The sequence below is a fragment of the Elephas maximus genome, chromosome 3 (assembly GCF_024166365.1).
Source record: "Elephas maximus indicus isolate mEleMax1 chromosome 3, mEleMax1 primary haplotype, whole genome shotgun sequence".
In the NCBI taxonomy this organism is placed as follows: Eukaryota; Metazoa; Chordata; class Mammalia; order Proboscidea; family Elephantidae; genus Elephas; species Elephas maximus.
The window spans coordinates 29,999,108-30,010,744 of record NC_064821.1 but is presented as its reverse complement, the minus strand read 5'-3'; the positions used below and the strand labels follow the sequence as shown (position 1 = coordinate 30,010,744).

The following is an 11,637-nucleotide window of genomic DNA, read 5'->3' as shown; positions in this document are numbered from 1 at the left end:
TGCTTCAAGTCCTCTTCATTTTGAGCAAGCAAGGTTGTGTCATTTGCATAACGCAGGTTGTTAATGAGCCTTCTTCCAAACCCAACGCCCTGTTCTTCTTCAAATAGTCCAGCTTCTCGTATTATTTGCTCAGCATACAGATTGAATAGATATGGTGAAAGAATATAACCCTGACACACACCTTTCCTGACTTTAAACCAATCAGCATTCCCTTGTTCTGTCTGAACAACGCCTCTTGATCTATGTAAAGGTTCCTCATGAGCACAATTAAGTGTTCTGGAATTCCCATTCTTCACAATGTTATCCATAGTTTGTTATGATCCACACAGTCGAATGCCTTTGCATAGTCAATAAAACACATGTAAACACCCTTCTGGTATTCTCTGCTTTCAGCCAGGATCCATCAGACATCAGCAATGATATCCCTGGTTCCACGTCCTCTTCTGAATCCAGCCTGAATTTCTGGCAGTTTCCTGTCGATATACTGCTGCAACCGTTTTTGAATGATCTTCAGCAAAATTTTACTTGCGTGTGATATTAATGATATTTTTCTATAATTTCCACATTCGGTTGGATCACCTTTCTTGGGAATAGGCATAAATATGGGTGTCTTCTAGTCAGTTGCCCAGGAAGCTGTCGTCCATATTTCTTGGTGTAGACAAGTGAGCACCTCCAGTGCTACATCCGTTTGTTGAAATATCTCAATAAGTATATGTAAAAATTCATCGCATTGTACACTTAAGATTAGTTTAGTAGTATATGAAATTTACTATATATGAGTTATGTCTGTTAAAAAAGTAAAAGGTGTTTATAATTGTCATTTTTGAAAGCACTTCACCGTTTGCGTACTGTTCCTCACAAGGACTGGTATCTGCCTGCCTCTTGCCCTGGAAAACTTCTCTCCAAGTTCCTCAGCTCTAGGAGAGATCAGACTGGGTTTGCACAGTCGTGCCCTGCTCCTGGGTAAAGATGTGTGATATGCAAGAGTAGACAAACTGTGAACAACAGCCAACACTTCACACTTCCAGGATTCTAAATATGGGTAAATGTTTAGGAGCAAACAAATTATTTCTCTAAAGAACATGGTAAAATTTTTTCAGATGACCAAATATGCAAATATAAACTTTCTCTGCCCCTCAAGTGTATTAGGAATCTTTGCCTATTGAAATCCGCCTTTAAGCTTTTATACGCGTACCAAAAAACCTAGGCTTTTCGCTACAGAGGAAGTAGAGCAGTGGACAGATCCCAAGACCAAGGGGAAACCACTGAACGCCACGGTCACTAGGTGGAGCCCTCTAGGTGGATGCGCAAAACTCCTTCACTTCGGTACCTAGCGTCCGAGAACCCGGAAGCGGAAGTGCGCGTCCTAGGCCGGCAGCCATGTTTGGTCACGGTCCTGCTCCAGTGTGAAGTGAGGTTCGCGTCTGTCAGCGTCCTTCCTGGTCGAGTATTCCCGTCCCGGATCCTGAGGCAGCTGCTCCAGGTCTCCCGCGCGGTGCTGGCCTCTCTGCCCTCCCTGGGCTGCTCCAGAGCCGCGTGACTTCCTGTAGCCGCGTTGTGCCCGGGGACTCCCACCACCGCTGCCGCTTTCCTGCCGCCGTAGCCGTTTTCCTGCCGTCTCCACCCTGTTGGAGAACCCGGCCACCCCGCCCACGCCCTCCTGGACCGCAGTTGTTTTCTGCACGGCCTGGGCTGTACCTTTTCTCTCGGTGAATTAACAGGTAAAATCCTGTAAACTCCTCGCTGAGCAAAAGCGTGGTTCCCAGACCAGCAGCGTCAGCTTCACTGGACATTTGTGCGAAATGCAGAGTCACGGGCCTCATAAAAGCCCAGGGTAGTTGGTCTGAGTCTGAGTGCCCTGCTTCCCGCTCCATTCCACCAGTCACCATGGTTCGTTTGTTTTCTGTGCTTCATTAAAGCAGGGCATTTTCTTAACTTTTTTTTTATTGTGCTTTAAGTGAAAGTTTGTAATTCCAGTTAATTTCTCATCCAAGAATTTATACACGTATAGTTTTGTGACATTAGTTACAATCCCCAGAATGTGACAGCACAGTCCCACTTTCCACCGCGGGTTCCCTGAGTTCATTCAACGAGTTCCTGTCCCTTTCCGTGTTCGCATCCTGCCCCCGGACAGGAGCCGCCGGCCCATTTGGTCTCCTGTATCTGATTGAACTAAGAAGCACACTCCTTACGTGTATTATTATTATTTTAGCTTTTATCGTGTTACAAGTGAAATTTTACAAATCAAGTTAGTCTCATACAAAAATTTGTATTTGTATGAGAAACCCTGGTGGTGTAGTGGTTAAGTACTATGGCTGCTAACCAAAAGGTCAGCAGTTGGAATCCACCAGGTGCTCCTTGGAAACTCTATGGGGCAGTTCTGCTCTGCCCTATAGGGTCGCTATAAGTGGAAATGGACTTGACAGCAACAGGTTTGGTTTGGTTTTACATACTCTAGTTGTTCTCCGCCTAATGAGACAGCACACTCTTCTCTCCACTCTCTATTTTCGTGTCCATTCAGTCAGCTGCCGACCTTCTTTGCCCTCTCATCTCTCCTCCAGACAGGAGCTGCCCGCATAGTCTTATGTGTCCACTTGATCCAAGAAGCTTACTCCTCATCAATATCATTTTCTATCCCATAGTCCAGTCCAGTCCCTGTCTGAAGAGTTGGCTTTGGGAATGGTTCCTGTCTTGGGCTAACAAGGTTTGGGGACCATGACCTCTGGGGTCCTCTAGTATCAGTCAGACCATTAAGTATGGTCTTTTTATGAGAATTTGAGGTCTGCATCCCACTGCTGTCCTGCTCCCTCAGGGGCTCTCTGTTGTGTTCCCTGTCAGGGCAGTCATCCGTTGTAGTGGGACACCAGTCTAGTTCTTCTGGTGTCTGGCTGATGTAGTCTCTGGTTTATGTGGCCCTTTCCGTCTGTTGGGCTCATAATTACCTTGTGTCTTTGGTGTTTTTCATTCTCTTTTGCTTCAGGTCGGTTGAGATCAATTGATGCATCTTAGATGGCCACTTGCTAACGTTTAAGACCCCAGACGCCACTCTCCAAAGTGAGATGCAGAATGTTTTTTTAATAGATATGTGTATTATTTTTTTGTTTTATCATCCTGTGTAATCTTTGTCTGAAGACTGAGCTTTGGGAATGATTTCAGTTCTGGGTTAACAGAGCATCCGGGGCCATAGTTTTGGGGGGTTCCTCCAGTTTCTGTCAGACCATTAAGTCTGGTCTTTTCATGTGAATTTGAGTTCTGCACCACACTTTTTCCTTGCTCTGTCCAGTCTGTCTGTTGTGTTCCCTGTCAGGGCTGTCATTAGTGGTAGCCAGACACCATCTAGTTCTATTGATCTTAGGCTGGTGGAGTCAGTGGTTTTTGGAAACCTTGGTGGCATATTGCTTAGGAGCTACAGGTTCTAACCAAAAGGTCAGCAGTTGGAATCCACCAGGTGCTCCTTGGAAACCGTATGGGGCAGTTCTATTCTGTCCTATAGAGTCAGTATGAGTCAGAATCGATTCGACAGCAACGGGTTTGGTTTTTCGTCTCTTCTGCTAATATTTTCTTTGTGTCTTTGATTTTCTTCATTCTCCTTTGCTCCAGGTGGGAAAGGACCAACTGATGCTTCTCAGATGGCTTTTCGCAAGTAAAACGGGACTTTTGTTAAAGTATTGCTGGTCAGAGAAAAAGTAAGTTTATGGTGAGGCGTATACCCCCCGACCCCACTTTAATGGTTATAGGTGTTTAAGGTAGATGAAGAATTAACCGTGAGTTGGAACCCAAAACCCAGTGCCATCGAGTCGATTCCAACTCATAGCGACCCTATGGGACAGAGTAGAACTGCCCCATAAAGTTTCCAAGGACCGTAGCACTTAACCACTACACCACCAGGGTTGGAACAAGTATGTGCATTTAGGACCATATTTACCCCAGTTTCAGAAGGAAAAAATTTTTTTTTTTTCTTTATGGTGCTTTAAGTGAAAGTTTGAAATTCAAGTCAGTTTCTCATATAGAAACTTATACATACACTGCTATGTGACCCTAGTTGCTCTCCCTACAATGTGACAGCACACTCCTTCTCTCCACCCTGTGTTTCCTGTGGCCGTTCAACCAGCTTCTGTCCGTCTCTGCCTTCTTATCTCGCCTCCAGACAGGAGCTGCCCACATAGTCTCATGTGTCTACTTCAGGTAAGAAGCACACTCCTCACCAGTATCATTTTATGTTTCATAGTTCTCTCTAATCTTTGAAGAGTTGGCTTTGGGAATGGTTTTAGTTTTGGGCTAACAAAGTCTGGGGGCCATGACCTTTGTGGTTGCTCCAGTCTCAGTCACACCGTCAAGTCTGGTGTTTTTACTCGAATTTGAAGTCTGCGTCCTACTTTTGTCCTGCTCCGTCAGGGATTCTCTGTTGTGTTTCCTGTCAGGGCAGTCATTGGTAGCAGAGCACCCTCTAGTTCTTCTGGCCTCAGACTAATGAAGTCATTGGTTCATGTGGCCCTTTCTTTCTCCTGGGCTCATATTTTCCGTGTGTCTTTGGTGTTCTTCATTCTCCTTTGCTCTAGGTGGGTTGTGATCTATTGAAGCATCTTAGATGGCCGCTTGCTAGCTTTGAAGACCACAGGTGCCACTCACCAAAGTGGGATGCGGAACATTTTTTTAATACACTTAGTTATGCCAGTTGACCTAGATGTCCCCTGAAACCATGGTCCCCAGACCCCTGCCCCTGCTACTCTATCCCTCCAAGTGTTTGGTTGTATTCAGGAAACGTCTTAGCTTTTGGAATAGTCCAGTTGTGCTGACTTCCCCTGTATTGTGTGTTGTCCTTCCCTTCACCTAAAGTAATTCTTGTCTACTAGTTAGTAAATACCTCTCTCTATCCCTCCCCACCCTCATAACCATCAAAGAATGTTTTGTTTTATGTCTAAACCTTTTCTTGAGTTCTTGTAATAGTTGTTGTTGTTAGGTGCCGTCAAGTCAGTTCTGACTCATACCGACCCTATGCACGACAGAACAAAACACTGCCCGGTCCCACGCCATCCTTACAGTCCTTGTTATGCTTGAGCTCATTGTTGCAGCCACTGTGTCAGTCTACCTCATTGAGGGTCTTCCTCTTTTCCACTGACTCTGTACTCTGCCAAGCATGATGTTCTTCTCCAGGGACTGATCCCTCCTGACAACATGTCCAAAGTATGTAAGACGCAGTCTTGCCATCCTTGCCTCTAAGGAGCATTTTGGCCGCACTTCTTCCAAGACAGATTTGTTTGTTCTTTTGGCAGTCCACGGTATATTGAATATTCTTCAGGAACACCACAATTCAAAGGTGTCAGCTCTTCTTCAGTCTTCCTTATTCATTGTGCAGCTTTCACATGCATGTGACGCCATTGATACCATGGCTTGGGTCAGGCACACGTTGGTCTTCAGGGTGACATCTTTGCTCTTCAACACTTTGAAGAGGTCCTTTTTAGCAGATTTGCCCATTGCAATGCATCTTTTGATTTCTTGACTGCTGCTTCCATGGCTGTTGATTGTGGCCTGAATTTCTGGCAGTTCCTATTGATATATTGCTGCAGTCGCTTTTGAATGATTTTCAGCAAAAGTTGACTTGGCATTTGATATTAATATTATTTGATAATTTCCTCATACGGTGGGATCACCTTTCTTGGGAATAGGCATAAATATGAATCTCTTCCAGTCGGTTGGCCGGGAGGCTGTCTTCCAATTTTCTTGGAATAGACGAATGAGTCCTTCCAGCACTGCATGCGTTTTTTGAAATATCTCAATTGGTATTCCATCAATTCCTGGAGCTTTGTTTCTCACTGGTGCCTTCAGTGCAGCTTGGACTTCTTCCTTCAGTACCATCGATTACTGGTCATACGCTGCCTGTTTAAATGATTGGACATGGACTAATTCTTTCTGGTATCATGACTCTGTATTCCTTCCATCTTCTTTTGATGCTTCCTGCATCATTTAATATTTTGCTTATAGAATCCTTCAGTATTGCAACTGGAGTCTTGAATTTTTTCTTCAGTTCTTGCAGCTCGAGAAATGCCAGGTGTGTTCTTCCCTTTGGTTTTTTATCTCCGGCTCTTTGCACATGTCATCATAATACTTTATTTTGTCTTCTCAAGCTGCCCTTTGAAATATTCTGTTCACTTCTTTTACTTCATCATTTCTTCCTTTTGCTAGCTGCTTGACATTCGAGAGGAAGTTTCAGAGTCTCCTCTGCCGTCTATCTTGGTCTTTTGTTTCTTTCCTGTCTTTTCAGTGAGCTCTTGGCTTTATTCATTATGTGATGTCCTCGATAGGTCCTATGAATGGGTGTTGGACTTTGTCAAATGCCTTTTCTGCACCAATTGATAAGATCAGGTGGTTCTTGCCTTTTGTTTTATTTATGTGGTGGATTACATTGATTGTTTCTCTAACCATCCCTGCATACCTAGTATGAATCCCACTGGGTCATGGTGCGTTATTTTTTTGATATGTTGTTGAATTTTATTGGCTAGAATTTTATTGAAGGTTTTTACATCTAAGTTCATGAAGGGTATTGGTCTGTAATTTTCTTTTTTTTATGGTGTCTTTCCCTGGTTTTGGTATCAGGGTTATGCTGGCTTCATAGAATGAGTTTGGGAGTATTCCATCTTTTTCTATGCCCTGAAATACCATTACTAGTAGTGGTGTTAACTCTTCTCATTCTCCAGTGAAGCCATTAGGGCCAGGGTTTTTTTTTTGGTTGGGAGTTTTTTAATTACCTTTTCAATCTTTTCTTCTGTTATAGGTTTATTTAGTGTTCTACCTTTATTTCTGTTATTTTAGGTAGGTAGTATGTTTCTAGAAATTTGTCCATTTCTTCTAGGTTTTCAAATTTGTTTGAGTACAGTTTTTCATAGTATTCTGTTATGATTCTTTTAGATTCAGTTGTGTCTGTTGTGATATCGCCCATCTCATTTCTTATTCAGGTTATTTGCTTCCTCTCCTGTTTTTCTTTTTCATTTGGCCAATGGTTTATCGATTTCATTGATCGTTTCAGAGAACCAGCTTTTGGTCTTATTAACTCTTTGGTTTGTTTTTCTATTCTCTGTTTCATTTAATTCTGTTCTAATTTTTATTACATAGTTTCTTCTGGTGCCCAAAGGCTTCTTTTGCTGTTCTCTATTTGTTTGAGTTGTAGGGTTAGTTCTTTGATTTTGACTTTTTCTTCTTTTTGAATGTGTGGATTTGTTGCTATAAATTGATCTCTGAGCACTGCTTTTGCTGTGTCCCTAAGGTTCTGGTAGGATGTGTTTTCACTCTCATATGATTCTGTGAATTTCTTTTTTCTGTCTTAAGTTCTTCTATACCCAATAGTTTTTGAGCAAGGTGTTGTTTAGTTTCCTTTTTCTTTTCCCCTTGCTTTTTCCATTATTAGTTTCTACTTTTATGGCTTTATGGTCAGAAAAGATGCTTTGGATTCTATTAAGGCTTGCTTTATGGCCTAATATGTCGTCTGTTCTGGAAAATGTTCCGTGTGCTTTGGAAAATGAAAGTATACTTGGCTTCTGTTGGGTAGAGTGTTCTGTATTTGTCTATGAGGTCAAGTTGGTTGATTGTGGCATTTAGATCTTCTGTGTCTTTACTGAGCTTCTTTCTGGATATCTGTCCTTGACCAAAAGTGGTGTGTTGAAGTCTCCTACTATTATTGTGGAGCTATCTTGCTTTTCAATGTGGTTAGTTTTGTTTTATGTATTTAGGAGCCCAGTCGTTGGATACGTAAATATTTATTATGGTTATGTTCTCCTGGCGTATTGACCCTTTAATTATCATGTAGTGTCCTTCCTTATCCTTTTTGGTGGGTTTAACTTTAAAGTCTATTTTGTCAGAAATTAATATTGCCACTCCTGCTTTTTTTTAATTCCAGTTTAATATTTTTTTTTCCATCCTTTGAGTTTTAGTTTGTGTCTTTAAGTCTAAGATGTGTTTCTTACAGGCAGCATATAGACAGGTGGTTTTTTTTTTTTTTTACCCATTTTGCTACTTTCTATCTCTTTACTTGCCTGTTTAGTCTATTTACATTCAGTGTAATTATTGATAGGTATGAATTTAGTGCTATCACTTTGAGGTCTCTTTTTTTGTGTATTTTGTTGACCGTTTCTTTGTTCCACTTAATTTTCTGTGCTGAGTCGATTTTCTTATACATTTTCTTTTCCTCCTTTTTATTGTCGTTGATTTAGTATTTGCTGAGTCTTTTTATGTTTTTCTTGTTTATTATTTTGAAGTGTAGGATTATTAGTTCCCTTTGTTATTACCTTAACATTTATCCGTATTTTTCTAAGTTTAATCCAATCTGTTCTTTCTCTTTATTGCCTTGACTTCCTCTCCATATGAAGGATCTGTGAGTACATTTTTTAGTCCCTCCTTTTTGGTTTAATGTTGTCATCTCTTACGTAATGACATCTCTGTTTCCCTGTTTTGAGCATTTTAGCTTTGATTCATTTTTATCATTTCTATATCTGGGTTGATATCTTGCTGCTCTGTCCTGTGTTCTAGTTTTGGGTTGTTATCTGATGTTACTGAGTTTCTAACTGGAGAACTCCTTTTAGTATTTCTTGTAATTTTGGCTGGTTTTTGCACATTCCCTAAACATCTCTCTATCTGGAAATGTCCTAATTTCACCATCATATTTGAGAGACAGTTTTGCTGGATATGTAATCCTTGACTGGCAATTTTTTTCTTTCAAGGGTTTATGTATATCATCCCATTGCCTTCTTGGCTGCTTGGCTTCTGCTGCGTAGTCTGACCTTAGTCTTATTGACTCTTCAGGAAGAAAATATTTAATAAGAGACATGTTTTGAGGAATTTCTTTGGCTGTGAGATAGACATTTTCATCACTATTTTGTGAGAAACGGTATGGCCAGTCCTAGTTGGTCTGCTGTAAAATGTGATGTGGCTGAACAAGCTTAATATAGGCCATGACTGATTTTTAGAGGTCACACACCTGGTCTTTGTCCAAGATATTAATGCTTGGCAGAAGGAACATCTGTGCAGGATTGGATGCTGGTGTGTCAGCCACCGTTTTTGCTGCCAAAGAACCACCCTTCTTGATAGTTTGAAAGCTTCATGGAGTAAAAGCCTCCATGCACATTCCCAGTGGCAGAACGACAAATGTTGTGAACGAGGGCAAAATGGGAGGCATGTTTAATCAAACTAATCAAAATTCTTAAGCAGATTCTAGAGGGTCAGCCACACCACAGTTTTGCAAAAAGTACTTCATCCTTTGTAGTAATTGTTTTACCCAGTGTTATTGTTGTTGTTAGATGCCGTCGAGTGGGTTCTGATTCATAGCAACCGTATGTAAAGCAGAACTGTGCCATCCTCATAGTGGTGGCTATGCTTGAGCCCATTGTTGGAGCCAATGTGTCAGTCCATCTTGTTGAGGGTCTTCCTCTTTTTTGTTGACCGTCTACTTTACCAGACATGATGTCTCTCTCCAGGGGATGGTCCCTCCTGATAACATGTCTGAAACATTATGAGCGTTCTGGCTGTACTTCTTCCAAGACGATTTGTTCGTTCTTTTGGCAGTCCATGGTATATTCAGTATTCTTCACTAACACCATAATTAAAGGCATCAATTCTTCTTTAGTCTTTCTTATTCAGTGTCCAGCTTTTGCACGAATATGAGGTGATTGAAGACACTGTTGTTTGCGTTAGGGGTACCTTAGTCCTTACAGTGACATCTTTGCTTTTTAACACTTCAAACAGGTCTTTTGCAACAGATTTGCCCAGTGCAATGCATCATGTGATTTCTTGGGTGTACTTTTAGGAACGTATTTAAATAAATGTGAAATGTGCAGCTATTAGGAAATAAAGATTTATACTAAGGAATTTTCAGCATGAAGAAGTAATTCTTAAGTTGATGATAAAAGAACATGTGGCATCTGTAATATGACTAGAGAATGTTTCTTTTTAAACCAAATGTACTAATGTAGAATGAAGATACCAAACCCACTCAGACCAACTCTTAGTGATCGCATACAATTTCCAAGGCTGTGAATCTCTACAGAAGCCTACTGCCACATCTTTCTCCTACGATGTGGTCGGTGGTTTCAAACTGCCAGTCTTTCAGTTAGCAATCGCTTTAACCCCTGCACAACCAGTACCTCTTAGAATGAAGTTAGTATGTGTATATCAAACCTATTGCATGTAAGAGCAACAAAAAGATATCATTTTACATAGAAGAAAAGATGTGAAATACGGACACTAAAGAGTCAAGCAGCAGCTGCTTATATCGTTTCAAAAATTTCAAGTGTCTAAACTTAAGTGTCCTGTTTGAAAAATCATTGTTAACTCCAGTGTCATTAGCAAATCTCTTTATTTTTACTATTTAGGATTAAAATTTACCAGAATTTTTGTTACACAAGTAATTCTATATATATGGATATATATGTACACATACATGTATTTTCTCTGTTAAGGATAGGGTGAGCCAGATCCAGTTACCTTAAAAAGTCCATTCTTTTCACACTGCAGTTGCTCAAATGCAATTTTATTAGCCTAGGTGAGCATGGTGTAAAGTTAACTATGAGTCAGAATTGACTCCATGGCACACAACAGTGACAACAGGTTGGCGTTAAATCTTTGAGATACCTACTTACCTCCTTATAAAAACCTGTTGCCGTTGAGGTGATTCCAACTCGTAGCAACCCTATAGGACAGAGTAGAACTGCCCCATAGAGTTTCCAAGGAGCGCCGGGTGGATTTGAGCTGCTGACTTTTTAGTTAGCAGCCGTAGCACTTAACCACTACGCCACCACGGTTTCCTACTTTCCCATATCCTCATAGTATCCACATTTCTCTCCTTTTAACTGTACACTCGGACCAAGAAACTAAGGTTCTTTTTTGCATTAATGGTATCTTTTTTGAATGTGTGGTAAAAAATATAGAACAAAACATTTGCTTCAACCATTTTTACAAGATTCAGTATTCCTTTAACCATGCGTGCAACCATCAGTGCACACATGATCAGTGTCTCAGTTTTTCCATCACCCTCAGCAGAAACTCAGTGCCTTTATGCATTAGCTCCCCCTCTTCCCTCTAAGCTCTTGCTGGTATATTTCATTTAAGTGGGATTGTACAATATTTGTCCTTTTATATCTGATCTATCTCTTTAGCATAGTGTTTTCAAGGTTCATCCATGCAATAGCTTTTATTAGAATTTCATTTGTTTTTATCACTGGGTAGTATTCCTTTGTGTGAATATACTACGTTTTGTTTATCTGTGTATCTGTTGATAGACATTGGAGTTGTTTCTACTTTTTGGTTATTAAGTGTAGTGTGGCAATGAACATTGGTGTTAAAGAACCTGTCTGCATTCCTGCTTTCAGACCTTTTGGACATATACCTAGGAATGGAAGTTTATGGGTCATATGCTAATTTTTTGTTTAACTTTTGAGGAACTGCCAAAGTGTTTTCCACAGAGGCTGCTCCATTTTACAATCCTACCAACAGTTTCTCCACATTCTCCCCAACTCTTGTTGTTTTCTGATACTAGCCATCCTAGCAGGGGTGTAGTGGTATCTCACTGTGGTTTTGATACACGTTACCCTAATGACTTATGACATGGAAAATATTCCATGAGTTTATTGGGCATTTATGTATCTTTTCTGG

General features: G+C 40.9%; 1 protein-coding gene across 3 annotated transcripts in view; it reads left to right on the top strand.

The window, feature by feature from the left end:
• The first annotated feature begins 1,381 nt into the window (after positions 1-1,381).
• Positions 1,382-11,637, top strand: part of LOC126072197 (zinc finger protein OZF-like) — a 41,933-nt gene continuing 31,677 nt past the window's right edge. For 2 of the 3 annotated variants that reach the window (XM_049877013.1, XM_049877010.1), the window contains exon 1: positions 1,382-1,721. The gene's annotated coding sequence lies outside the window, so the exon portion shown is untranslated. Of the gene's footprint in view, positions 1,722-3,600; positions 3,687-11,637 lie in introns of all 3 variants that reach the window. The other variant, XM_049877011.1, reaches the window with a different exon arrangement.